Raw genomic sequence first — 15,570 nt, 5'->3', positions numbered from 1 at the left:
AAAAGTGTTGATAATGTGAAGGATACACATAAAGACTGAACTCAACCCAAAGTATGGCTCATATTTTTCAATTAATAAGATGGTGAAACAAATTTTCCCCAATCACCATGAGGATCAATTGGACAAATGAATCAGTCAATTTTACTACCAACATTATAATGTATAGAGCCCACAGCCCAATAGTAACAAACACTTGAGAATAATCAGTCTAAAAGGACATATCAGCTCTTCATATTTCTGGTCTAATATGAACTTATCAGAGTTGGTATTACCTTAATAATCAATGCATCCTAAACCAATGGGATCCCATAAGATTTTACATCTAGCACAATAAAAGAAAGAAAATAATAAACTTAAGTTCTTGCAAACCTGACAAGAGTGTAGTGTTGTGTACTATGATGGTTGATCAAGGTCTAGTGTTGTGAAATTTTAATTCTAACTCACAAACGCACGAATCGTCGTTAGTATAGTGTGTAAGTACGAGGTCGTTCCAATTAGGAATTGAGAATCGATTTAATCCTAACTTAATTTATCTAAGGGTTAATTCCTCCTATGGTACCTAAAATATGGCTACTTGGACAATTTTGTACCTGATGTATGAAAACGGACAATTTGGTACCTGAAGTTTTCATTTGTAAGCCATTTGGTACCTCTATCAATTTTGATCATATTTTTAGGGTTATTTTCGTCATTCTAGTCCTAAACACATTAAATTCACATTTTTTTCATTTCTTCCTATAATTGTGGCATCTTTGGAGATAATTAAATTGATATATCTACTCCACTTAGCATCTACTTCGCATATATCAAAAATAATATTTTTTTTCTTAATATACTTATCGTATCCTAATTATTTTTTGCAAAGGAAATAAATTGCCTTTATGCAATTGTAATTTTTTATTAAAATTTTTTTTTTAATTACTTATAATTAAAATTAATTTAGATTTATAGCTACATTATGAAAATTATATACGTAAATCATCACAGATACTAAGTGGATGAGTTATCAAATTTTTAGTGATAATTTAGAGGAAATTTGAAGGTATTATGAAAAAATGAAGTAAAGTAGAGATAAGATGACATAAATAACTTTAAAAATATGGTCAAAATTGACATAAGTACCAAAATGGTCTAAATTTGAGAAATTTAGGTACCAAATTTTCTGTTTTCATACATCATGTATCAAATTGTCCAAGTAGCCAAACATTAGGTACCATAGGAGGAATTTACCCTTTATCTAAACTAAGAACATAGATTTTAGGTTTTCAAATAATAAATTATAAAAGAAACAAATAAGATAGAACCTGGAGTATTAGAATCAACCACTAACAATCATATTTATGTATCAATGCAACTAATGGATTCTTTTGTATTTCTAGGTGACAATTCTCATATCTAAGTCCAGGTACGACACTTAGACCATAGTTTTTCTTAAGTGTATGATACTCTCCAGGTACAGCAGATGTGTATATCCTAACATGCAGTTTATCCAGGTAGGGCATGAATTTAACATGAATGACTCATTACGTTCTAGAAAACAAGATAGTCATGCAAATCATTACTTCAGGTACGACAATAATGTAATTCACAACTCTTAATCACAATAAGCTAAGTTCAATTATATTGCAGATACGCCTCAAATTCATCTTCTTATTACTAGATGCAAAACCCTCATGTGATCAATTAAAGAACTTAAACATAAAGCATCAATTCAAATAGTGACTAAGAATTCATCATAAAGAAACTATAAATCCATCAATTAAACATCAAACTGCATAAACTATTAAAAGGTTTAACAAACTATAACCAAAGAAAACAAAACAAAAACATAAAAGAATTGAATGGGAGGATGGATGGATGGTCTCTGCTTCTTTGACGTCTACATTGTGCTCTGGAGACCTCATCTCATATGAAATTCGTGCTCCTTTATATAGGGAAGATTATTGCTCATATTTGACTTCAGTTTCTTTGTAAGACTTGGATTCTAGACTCCTATCTTGATAAAGAATGAGAAAACCTTGAAATATCTTTTGTAAAAGTAGGAATCCGTATAATATTTGCATCTCCATCTGAATCATTAATATTAATGTATTGGAATTGAATGAACTTGGCAACACAACTTGAGTTCTCCATAAATGTTAGCAAACCCGGGTAGATTTCAGCTCTAACCTCTCGTCACTCAAACTATCATAATTTCCTCTCAGAATATCGAAATTAAGATCCGTAAAATCCTACATAAAATAGACATTCGTATTTTTCCAATGGTATAAGGCTCATTGTCAGATTCGATCAGAAACTCTCACAGCAGCTCGGCAAAGTTGGATGTTAATCGCACATGCATATTCTAACAATGAAGAATAATTTCCATTTAATATTTGTTAGTGTTCCAGGAGAATTACTATTCTACCCTTGTGTGTGTCTTAACCTTATTAGGTTTATTGTTAGAGATATATTCGCATCTCCGTAATATATTAGAACTCTGAATTCTACGAGATTGTGGTTATGTAATGCCTATATATAGACCCAATTATCATCAATAAAGAGAGACGTTCGGTTCCACTACGTCGTTATTATTCTCATTTCGTTCATTCTCAAACATGTTATCAGCACTTTGTTCTAAAGTGTTTGAGCGACGAGGCCACCACTAAAAGAAATTAACCCTAACCCTGAGATCTTGTCCCCCGGCAACCTATTTTCCTTGCATCGCCGGAAAATTAGATCATAGGCCGACAAATTGTTGTCGAAAAAAAAACAGAAATCATTTCTGCTCTGGGCACCCATACAATTGCTATGGCACCCATCTTCTTCTTCCGCATCTGATTCAGGTAGAACAGCACCGCCCCACCCTCCTTGGTTGCCCGCCCAACGCCGCCTTGTCGTCGTCGAGGGACCACAGACCAGCGCCGCCTTGCGCTATCGACCCAGAACCCGTGCGTCCTCCGCCTAGACCAGCGCTATTCAACATCGACGTCGTCAAGTTTCCTTAACATTCTGATGACCCAGATCGCATGTCTCCCCGACGATTCTGGATGGACACCATTACGCAGAAACCAAGGTCAAATCCGAGCGGCTCCTCCATCAGTTTCTCTCGACATCGGTCGCCATCAAATAGAGTCTGACCCGGTCATTCAAGGCGATCTCCAGGCATAACGCAGCATCCCAGCCTCGTATGCGCCTCCGTCAGCAACGAACGCATACCTGATGACGTGTTTCCAATCCGGTTTCGCAAATCGTCGACGAGGAACCGCGACAGCCATGACCGGACTCGCAGCTAATCTGGCATGTTTCCGCTGAAACCCTACCCGAGCTCGGGTCTTGGTTTTCTGCTAGCCCAACAACTTTTTTTTGGGCCTCAGACCCTTCCGAGCCCAATGGCCTATTGGCCCTATAACTCTATTTCATTCTCTTTTCCTATTCAATTTAATCATTTATTTGTACGTTTTAGTTTTCTAACTACATTTTCACGTGCTCGTACCATTGTGATGACATGCATGCCAGAGATGGAGTTACTCATGTTCTTTTTCTGCCATCAGTACGAAGATCGACAAGGAAAAATAATTCATCAAGCAACTTTTCTACACGAATATCGATTCGCATAGCAATTTAATTTTATGCAGTCTATTTGGCAGACCAATAAGTATGTTTTTCTTAAAGTTGCTGTTTTTGAACATATATATATATATATATAAATTATCGTGCGATATTAGCCTTTTTCATGTCTCTTTTTGCGGCCTTTCTTATAACGCCGATGAGACCAAAGAGGGATATGATTCCCTTCTTGGTCGACGTTTTTCGTGTGATGGTCCTGGAGGAGTCGCATTATTATTTAAAGGGAAGAAATCGATTTCGTGTGGTCGCCTGAGTGCACCGCTATTTTAGGAGCGATCATGAGAATCGCCGATATGCATCGATTATTTTGTGACCATATACATCACAACCCTTCTAATTCCGGTTACATACTTGAATAGTTTCGATTATTCGAAACTTATACAACCCTCATTTTTTATGGATGCGTCGTCACCGCGACTGCTATTTGAATATTTGAGTTTTCTTAAACTCATGTCTATAAACGATAATGTCAAGGTCTACGTACTCATTCATTTGAGTTGAAATTCATTACTCTGAAGCAGCACTATTTGCTGACAAAAGATCCCAAAAAATAACGAATTCTATGGGACACACTTAAAGTGATTCAATAAACGTCTATGACGTTGTATTATCAGAGTTGACCTTGAAGCATGCTCCACATCCGAGAAACACATGTCATTTTTGGCACATGTATCTATTTCTTGAGGGAATTTTGGAGATAGAAACGTAACATTCTTCCATTCTCAAGTAAGCACATTTTTGAGCCTCAGGCTAAGGCTCTGCCCGATCTGATATGCAAGATTTTGTTGCTATGGACTTTTGATTAGTCAATCTATTTTGACTATGTTTTTTGCTTACTATTTTTCAAGTATGACATTGGCATTGTCATGTTTCTTACTCGACTTTAGCTTAAGTCGTCTATTGGAATTGGAACCTTGTTTTTGTTGTATTAAATATTTGCATATCCAATAAAATTACTCGTATTTCTTGTTTACAAGATGAACTCGTGAGAATTTTATTTGCTTTAAACCTAGCATGAATGGTCAACGTTTGCAACTCACGTGGTTTTTAAATTGGCCACTTTTGGATTACATGGGACCCCAATAGTACTACATTATGAATTTGGATCTTAAAATTTGAAAAACGGACATCGGAACGTCAAAATTGTCGTCGTTTTTCCTGATTACTGTTCCGACATTTTCGGAACATTTTCCGACGTTTTACCGGCATTTTGGCCGCCGTCCAGCCACTTGCCGGCGTTTCCGGTGCCACCACCTGGTTCCTGCCCGCGTCCCCTGTCGGACAAGCAGCCCCGGCCTCCTTGCAGGCCGATTTTCGGTAATCGGCGCCGCCGGTTCTGGCGATTTTTTGTCATTTCTCGTCATTTTTCCGGCATATTTCCAGCAATTTTTACTGTCACGTTTTCCCAGTCCAAATTTCACCCGGTTTTGAGTTCTTTTAACATGGTTTTCCGATTAATTTTTCGGTTTTCTCCAAGTCGTTTCATAGCTCAAACGATTTTATTATTATTGGTGACCACCCACACCAATTGGATGGTTTTTCCACCCTAATTGTTTGGTATTCAACTGCTCAAATACCATGTTTTTCCGACTCTTAAGTTGAAGAATGTAATTCTATTGTCATGTGATACACTTGATGGGATTGCACTTTATTTCAATCCCCCCTCTTACAATATCCAACGGCGTATTGTCTAGAGAATATCACCGCGTCATTGACTCTCTTAATTTTATTTTGAGCATGTCCCGCCGTGAAATCAAGTGTATTGCTAATTGCGTAACCACCCACACTGTTTTGCGGCGTAGGTCTCGTGCAGAGATTGTATTCTATATCTTCGTGCCTTGATAAGTTTTAAAGGCCATACATGCCAATGATGAATTTTCATCTTGATATTTGTGTTAAGAATGAAGAAAAATAAATCTGTCTGATTTCATTGACATTAGCTTTTTCAAGCTTAGATAGTAGCTTTGTTAGCCTGCAGACATGACTGTACTTGCTTGTAGCAGTAGCTTTATGTAACTCAAGATTCTTTGAATCATAGGTTTGGTTTTGTTGTCTCCTCGGTTTTGACATGATCATTTTTTGGTCATTTTGAACGAGATATGATGATTCGAGTTCTTTGGAATTCACATAATTATCTATTTTTAATGTTCACGAAGCGATTGGAGAATCACCTCACCCGTGCTCCACGTGCCTATTCGTGCCATGCACGGTGAGGCCGAGTCTGCCCCTCTCGGCGGCCCCATGGCATTCAGGCCGTCAGTGGAGGCATCCCCTCCTTCACATGAGCTTGTGATACCTCCCATGTTTTCTAATGCCTCCATGACAATCTCTGATGCCCATCACTCATTTTGCAAAGCTTGTTCTCTTGCTAGATTTCAAGGAAATCCTTCTTTGTTAAGGCTCCAACCGAGAACATTTTATTCTTACAAAGTATTTAAGGTGGCATTAGTGGACCATATCCAACCGAATGCGGATATTTTTCGGTATTTTTATGGTATATGGTAAGAGCATCGACGCGTTGGTCACATGTCGCTTTGCTTTCCACAATAAACGCTGCATTTGCTAAGTTTTTAGCTATGATCGTCATACTAAGGGCTCACCACCCTTCCCATCCTCTCAAATCTATTTGATTGGATACCGTTGGAGAGTTCACCTCCACGACTTTGATGATTTCGTTTTGCATGTCTACTGGGATCGTCGTTGAACATATTATTCTTCATGTTCATTCACTGCACGATCTAGCAGAGCTCGGACTTGGTTATGGGTACTAACCTGCCGATTTTTGCATGGGGATATGTAATGATGTTGCATGCAGCGACACTTATTCATTTTAGACCCACAACTCACCAAGCGTTTAGTGCGTACCAGATGGTTACTGGATACGATCCCAACGTTCTTTTCACTAACGTCTATTTGGTTAAAGTTGTTTATGTGCCTCTATTGTAGTAATCTCAATGGGTCTACTTGAAACGATTAAGTATTTTGGTTGGTTATGATTTATGAATCACCAACACTTGTCCGTTATTTCCAATCTACAACCGTGAATCTCTATCCTGCGATTTTAGCAGACGGTCACTTTGTTGAGACTTACTTCCCGTCGTTAGGAGGAGATATGAAATGCTCTCATTCCGGTTTTAACGCTAGCAATTGACGTGGTGTGGCACTATGTCTCATTAAGATCCCGCACTACTCAAAGTGAGCAAAAGTGCAACGCATTATCAACCTCCAGAAATTTAAAGATTTATTGCTCAATGACTTTACCGATATTGTGAAAGTGACGAGATCGCACATAAATGCTGTGATATGCCGGTAAGGTTGGAACTCTCAAAATATAAGAGAATTTCATATGACCTGGTCCTAGCACCGTTGACACCATCCCTGACAGTGGGAAGGAAGCCGGTAATGGCACCAACGTACGCTATGGTGTTATCGGCGCCCGTGGTATTGCACCACAAAACAAGGGCGGCAAAGGAAAAGGTGGACTAGTAAGGGTCATATCTTCGGTCTTGGATCCTGCCTAGATGAGGGGGAGACCATTATCATCTGGAATCAAAACCATAAAGAAGCGAGATGCGTAGGCACAAGTATTTCACTCATCATTAAGAGATATTCTCTAAACATTTGTATCAACTAAGTTTCTGTGGGACGCTACAGACTCTTTTTGTTGATGTTAGAGAAGAAAATAAATCTCTCAATTTATCGTATAACCTCGCACATGTGTTTAATGGATTGATCTCCCATATTTGATGATGTATTCGCTTATGCTCTTATTCCATTGTAAAGTATCAACGATGAGCAACTTGACCGAAGTGGAAAGAATCAATACAGGCTGAACTAGACTTGTTATGTTGGTCGTTGTTCGTAAGTGTAATGAGAATGATAAAGTCATGCGATATTTGCAAGACTTATGGCGCAAAGATTGTCTCATTATCCTAGTATTGAATACGATGAGTTATATTCGCTCGTTATGGACATAATTGTTTTCCACTACTTAATCAGTAGTAGTGTCCATGAAAACTGATTTGCAGCATATGATAGTGGTCATTGCATATTGTAAAGGGATCTTGACACATATATGAAAGTGCCCGAGGGACTTTAAATGCCTCGAGACCACGGAGAGCTTATGTAATCAAATTGCGACGTTCGAGAGAACGTTGTACAATCGGTTGCAAGAACTCACACCCATATGTGTTTATATGAAAGTTGATTCTTGATTCTCGATTCCGTCTAAGTAAAGATGATGAAGGGATTCAATGAGCTATAGATTTATATATGTAAGTGTTGTTGGGACACTATTTCTTTCATCATGATGTGATCAACTATGCGCCTATGCATCGTCATTGGACTTGCATTGTTCCCTTGACATGGGTTTAGTTCTACACTTAGTATACTAACACAAGTTCTATCCACACCAACGCCGCCAGCAACTCTAGCAACATCAACGTACGCCTTTATGTAGCATTCGACATTGGTAGCGTAGAGGATGCGTACGGTTCTGTCTCGGACCAAAATTAGTCCTTCATTGGTTCATTCCCCCATTCCTTTGCGAAAAAAACATTAAATATGACAAATCAGAATCTATCCAGTTTCGTAGGTCAACTTCAACGAGACTTATAAATATGGTGAAGTTGGTACCGTTGGAAAGGTCAATGTGTCTACTTTCCAGGGACACCAACCATTTGTTCACAACTATCATATTGAGTGAGTTATGACCGTTTTAGCAAAGTAGGACAGTTCTGTCCGGGAATTTGCAAGTTAGTCAACTTCAATAGAGCACTGTGAATTGCTCTGATCGAACTAGGATGTGAACTTTATGTCATTGGAAAGTCACGGGTGTCTATTTTCCAGAACATTTTACGGTTGCTGATACCTATTGTAACGAATAAATTATGGCCGTTTAAGTGAGTGAATGACATTCTACTCGAGAATCTGATTTTCGTTGCAAACTCTTGTTTTGAGTTGTTATGCAATCTTGTTTCCTAAGATCTAAGTTTGGATAAGTATAGCATGTATGATCTAAGGATGTGTGACTAGATTAATGATTAATCCTTAGCCAAGATTACTTTTTAGACGCATGTAATGAACGTTGTATACGTTGTTCTTTGTACTCCATGATTATGACACTAATCAGGGGGAGTTGTTTCGTAGATTTCAGGAGGAGTACCTCACATGATGCTATCAAATGCAAATGGTGCGTTGTGCTCTTTTTTCCTTCGATTAAGCTTTTCTTTTTACCCAAGAGGTTTTTATTTTGTTTGACAAGGTTTTTACCGAGACAACAATGTGTGCACCATACAACCTAGGCATGCGACACAAGAGGAAGTGTTCCATGAGAATTACTATTCTACCATTTCGTGTGTCTTAGCCTTATTAGGTTTCCTGTTAGAGATAGATTCGCATCTCCGTAATAGATTATGACTCCGAATCCTACAAGATTGTGGTTATGTAATCCCTATATATAGGTCTTATTATCATCAATAAAGGAAGACGTTATGTTCTACTACGTCGTTATTATTCTCATTTCGTTCCTCTTCAAACAGTTAGCTTATTTTAGCTTATTTTCTTCTCTCTTTGACCCAAACCTACAAACACACTAAAATAACATAAATCAATCATAAATTAGAGAATTAAATAAATATTTGTTATCTTATATTCTGACAATGAAGAATAATTGCCATTTAATATTTGTTAGCTTATTTTAACTTATTTTAGCTTATTTTATTCTCTCTTTGACACAAACCTACAAACACACTAAAATAACATAAATCAATCATAAATGATCGAATTAAACAAATAAACTAAAGATATAATGCATAAAAATATAGGATAATAAAAGCACATCATCTAGCTAGCTACATTATGGCTGACAGACCCAGTTCCCCTTGGGACAAGTATCCTTCTCTATTGAATAATTCACTTGTTGAATGCATTATCAAAAAATTTGAGAAAATTTGGCTTGTCCTAATGTATTGAAATGCACATGGAGACATTTAATCCTGCCAAACACCATAGGAAATATGCAGAAGAGAAATATATATTACATATGGAAATGCTTTCTTTCTGAAACAGCACAATCTCAACCTCAATTTTCAAGTATATATTACTACTTTGCATAATGATCATTTATCCTAAAGAACCAGAAGTCCAGAACCCATTTCCAATTCCCACTTGCTTGTTTCCTTCTTTCTTTTGTATATGTATCATTGAATGTTGGAAACCTGGGAATAAGATTCTTACTTTATGGGCAAAATAATGTTTTGAAAAACATCCTAAATTCAAAATTGATTATGTTTTTGACAAAACCGGCTAATCAGTTTTGACATTTTTCTATTCAAGTAACTTTGGAATTATATACTAACATACATGTATGTCATTACCCAATAGTTGAAAATATGATCTAGCTGATTCCTTACAATATTATTAGATTGGTCTTACTTAGACTAGTTCCAAAGAAAATTATTGAATGCACCATGGTGCAAGTAGACCATCTTTATTTTAACTATTCATATTTAATAATATTTCTTTTTTAAATGATAAAATTATATATTTAATGAAATCTAACCACTCATTTAAATTAGTACAAATACACATCGCTGATTAAGCTCCCCAGCTCGAAATCATACCAAGTTAGTCTTATGACGTGGAGTTACTATAACTTGATTGAACAAATCCATCTCATTCCCATATTTAGCTGATGGAGTACGTATTTCGGTATTTCAAGTGGGTCATACAGTATCAATAGAAAGTCTTAGCTTAAAATGATAAGGTGTGTTTTTACTTACGTGTATAATAACAAAGGTTCTGAATACAATAAGGGCTGCCCTAAAATATACAACTCGTGAGTAGCATGGTACTTTGTACTAGTGCTTCTGTGCTACTGCAGATAGGTATACAGAATCATGTACCATGGGACCATGAAATGAATGTCATTTCTCCTTCACTTTCCCAACCAAACGGTCAAGATTTCTGTTCTGGTTCGTGGCAGAGATAGATATAGAGAGATATTTAAAGCTGACATATCTTTCTAGGTTTCCTGGGCACAAGTAAGGTATGTTTCCGATACAAGAAATAATAATAGCTAGTCCCATTAGCCCAACTCCCCACACCAGTAGTTTGGTGCTGCTGCAGTGCTCATTCAAAGCAAGATTGGGAAACCTAGCTTGCGCTTCAGATCGAACAACATATCTAATTCTCATGCATGAGGAGGACATATTCAATGTTAGGGTTAGGGTTGGTCTTAAGGGTTGTTGGGGTTGATGAATGAGATTCGATCTCCAATAGAAGAAGCAGAGCTGGAAAGACGGAGAAAGATATAGTGAAGAAGGAGATTCTCACAATGTGATCGAGAAGAGTTATAACAAGGGGATGGATGGGGGTACTGTGGAGATCAGATGTAGAATATAGAATACAAAGTCTAGCTAGGACTCCAAAACCTGTAAGTTGAAAGCAAGAGAAAGATAAAGGAAGAACCCTAATTGTATATATCAATCTCCACAAGTCAAGGGTGGTGAAAGCACAAACACACATGATTCCCAACCCAATGCATCTTTTTTTTTTTTGGTTTCTTTTTTAGTCCGATAGGAGAAACTAGAATCCTTATTATCATGATTGTATGCTTCCCAAGTATTCTTGGCCCTTGGAATTAGTATTTTTTTGTCACAAGAAAGCAATCAAAATGAACTATATATGTAATGCCTCTGTCTTTTTTTTTCCTTCGACTTTTTATTGCTTTTGGTGTATGCTTTCTAGATTATGGTCGATGGAATTGATCGAGTTGATGGGTGAGCAATAATAGAGTATAATGAAAGGTACATAAAGGTGAATTAAGGCTAGGAAGTAATGTGCATGATGAAGAGGGCACATCTACTCGATCTCATCGGTCCTTGGGTGGTATCTTTCTCCATCTCCTTAATTCAGACTTGAAGCTAAGTATTTGACACAGTCATCGATCCTATATGGGACTAATTGAGTGCAACAACTGCCAAACACTAAATCAAACTACTAATTATATTGAATAGAAGATATGAAAGGGTAAATATTATGAGTAATTTTCAGCTAACGTAAGAACAGCAATCTCAAAACCAATTTTAAGTAGTTTTTTTTCACGGAATGATCGATTCTCATATTTTGTATGAAATTAACTTGATATGATAATAGAGTGCAGCAGTGGCTACTGGTCACAACTTACACATGCGATCATCTCTTCGGTCAAGCCATATATATGTAAATCAACTATCAACAAGATACAATGAGCATTTGATCACAGTTTTTCGAACCAGAAAATTATCTTACATCGACCGAGTTACCATATTCCTTCATAGTTCACAATTATCGATCATCCATATGGAAAAATTATTATATGTACCCGGTACATAGTCTACATGGCGTATTTCTTTAATATTATTGGTTCATTTTTTACTGTGTTCGTTTCTGATTAGTTACTCATATTTAATTTTTTTTCTCTTTTCACCACGTGCATGTTTGCTACACCATGAAGTAATATAATTGGTTAGGTACACCACATGACAGTGTTACGTGATATTCCGGATACACATAATAATTACTCCATCCATATGTAACTCACAATAACGTTCGATGATCTCCATTAAAACAGCCAGGCTTGTAAGTAATCTTTTTTCAAATTAGTGTTGATTTTGTCAACAAATGTGAAATTACCAACACAGATAAATATAAAAATAAACAAAAAAATTAATACTGTTTGAGGAGGAACGAAACGAGAATAATAAAAACGTAATGGAACCGAACGTAACCGTTTATTGATTGATAATGGGGCCTATATATAGGCATTACATAACCACAATCTCGTAGGATTCAGAATTCTGATCTATTACAGAGATGTGAATCTATCTCTAACAGAAAACCTAATACGACTAAGACACACACAATGGTAGAATAGTAATTCTCCCGGAACACTCCCCCTTGTGTCGCATGCCTAGGTTGCATGGTGCACACATCGTTGCCTCGGTAAAAACCTTGTCAAACAAAATAAAAACCTCTTGGGTAAAAAGAAAAGCTTGATCGAAGGAAAAAAAGAGTACACCGCACCGTCTGCATTTGATAGTATCATGTGAGGTAACTCCCCCTGAAATCTACGAAACAACTCGCTCTGATTAGTGTCATAATCATGGAGTACAAAGAACAACGTATACAACGTTCATTAGATGCGTCTAAAAAGTAATATTGGCTAAGGATTAATCATTAATCTACTCACACATCCTTAGATCATACATGCTATACTTATCCAAACTTAGATCTTAGGAAACAAGATTGCATAACAACTCAAAACAAGAGTTTGCAACGAAAATCATATTCTCGAGTAGATTGTCATTCACTCACTTAAACGGCCATAACTTCTTCGTTACAATAGGTATCAGCAAACATAAAATGTTCTGGAAAGTAGACACCCATGGCTTTCCAATGACATAAAGTTTACAGCCTAGTTCGATCGAAGCAATTCACAGTGCTCTGTTGAAGTTGACTAACTTGCAAATTCCCGGACAGAACTGTCCTACTTCGCTAAAATGCTCATCACTCACTCAATATGATAGCTATTAAAAATGGTTAGTGTCCTTGAAAAGTAGACACATAGACATTTCAAACGGTACCAATTTCACTATATTTTATTAAGCGAGCTGTCATGTAGGTCTCATTGAAGTTGATCTTCAAAACTGGACAGATTCTGATTTGTCACATTCAATGTGTCTTTCACAAAAGAATGGGGGAATTGACCAATGAATGACTGATTTTGGTCCGAGACGAAATCGTACGCATCCTCTATGCTACCAATGTCGACTGCTACACCAAGGCATACGTTGATGTTGCTGGAGCTGCTGGCTGCGTTGGTGTGGATAGGATTTGTGTTGGTTCACTAAGTGTAGAACTAAACTCATGTCAAAAGAGCAATGCAAGTCCAATGACGATGCATATGCGCATAATTAATCACATCATAATGAAAGCAATAGTGTCTCAACACACTTACATGTATGAATCCATAACTCATTGAATCTCTTCATCATCTTTACTTAGATAGAATCGAGAATCAAGAATTAGCTTTCATATGAACACATATGGGTATGAGTTCTTGCAACCGATTGTACTACGTTCTCTCGAACGTCGCAATCTAATTACATAAGCTCTCTCTGGTCTGGAGATATTTAAACAAGCAATTAAGGTCCCTCAGACACTTTCATATTTGTGTCAAAATCCCTTTACAGATATTCTTTGACCACTATCATATGCTGCAAATCAGTTTTCATGGACACTACTACTGATCAAGTAGCGGAAAGCAATTATGTCCATAACGAGATAATATGACTCATCGTAGTCAATACTAGGATAATGAAACGATCTTTGCGCCATAAGTCCTGTAAATATCACACGACTTCATCTTTCTCATTACATTTACGAACAATGACTAATATAACAAGTCTAGTTCAGCCTGTATTGATTCTTTCCACTTCGGTTAAGTTGTTCATCGTTGATACTTTACAACAGAATAAGAGCATAAGCGAATACATCATCAAACATGGGAGATCAATCCATTAACATATGCGCGCGCTTTATATGATCAATTTTAGAGATTTCTATTTTTCTCTAACATCAACAAAAGGAGTTTGTAGCGTCCCACAAAAACTTAGTTGATACACATATTTAGAGAATATCTCTTGATGATGGGCGAAATACTTGTGCCTACGCACCTCGCTTCTTTCTGGTTTTTGATTTCAGAGTATAATGGTCTCCCCTCATCTAGGTAGAAGCCAAGACCAAAGTTATTACCCTTACTAGTCCATCTTTGCATTTTCCGCCCTTGTTTTGTGGGGCAATACCACGGGCGCCGACAACACCATAACGTACGATGGTGTCATCGTCGACTTCCTTCCCAATGTCAGGGATGGTGTTAACGGTGCTAGGACCAGTTCATATGAAATTCTCCTATATACTGAGAGTTCCAACCTTATCGGCACATCACAACATTTATGTGTGATCTTGTCACTTTCGCAATATCGGTAAAATCATTGAGCATCGAATCTTTGAATTTCTGGAGGTTGATAATGTGTTGCACATTTGCTCACTTTGAGTAGTGCGGGATCTTAATGACGGAAAGTATGTCTCATTAAAGTGACCGTTTGTGAATATCACAAGATAGAGATTCACGGTTGTATATTGGAAATAGCGGACAAGTATTGGTAATTCATAAATCATAACCAACCAAAATACTGAAGCGTTTCAAGTAAACCCATTGAGATTATGACAATCCCTAAACCCTATAGGCACTGAACAACTTAATCAAATAAGCGTTAGTGAAAAGAACATTGGGATTGTATCCAGACTCCAGTAACCATCTGGTACGCACTAAACGCTTGGTGAGTTGTGGGTCTAAAACGAATAAGTGTCGCTGCATGAAACATCATTACATATCCCCATGTAAAAATCGGCAGGTTAGTACCCATAACCAAGTTCGAGCTCTGCTAGATCGTGCAGTGAATGAACATGAAGAATAATATGTTCAACGACGATCCCAGTAGACATGCAAAACAAAATCATCAAAGTCGTGGAGGTGAACTCTCCAACGGTATCCAATCAAATAGATTCGAGAGGATGGGAAGGGTGGTGAGCCCTTAGTATGATGATCATAGCTAAAAACTTAGCAAATGCAGCATTTTTTGTGGAAAGCAAAGCGGCGTGTGATCCACGCGTCGATGCTCTTAGCCTATACCATAAAAATACCGAAAAATGTCCGCATTCGGTTGGATAGGATCTACTAATGCCACCTTAAATACTTTGTAACAATGAAATGTTCTTAGTTGGAACCTTAGCAAAGAAGGATTCCCTTGAAATCTAGTAAGAGAACAAGCTTTGTAAAATGAGCGATGGGCATCAGAGATTGCCATGGATGCATTAGAAAACATAGGAGGCATCACAATCTCCTCTCGGCAGCTC

Source organism: Argentina anserina, chromosome 3 (genome assembly GCF_933775445.1).
Source record: "Argentina anserina chromosome 3, drPotAnse1.1, whole genome shotgun sequence".
Lineage (NCBI taxonomy): Eukaryota > Viridiplantae > Streptophyta > Magnoliopsida > Rosales > Rosaceae > Argentina > Argentina anserina.
Note: the sequence above shows the minus strand (reverse complement) of the source record.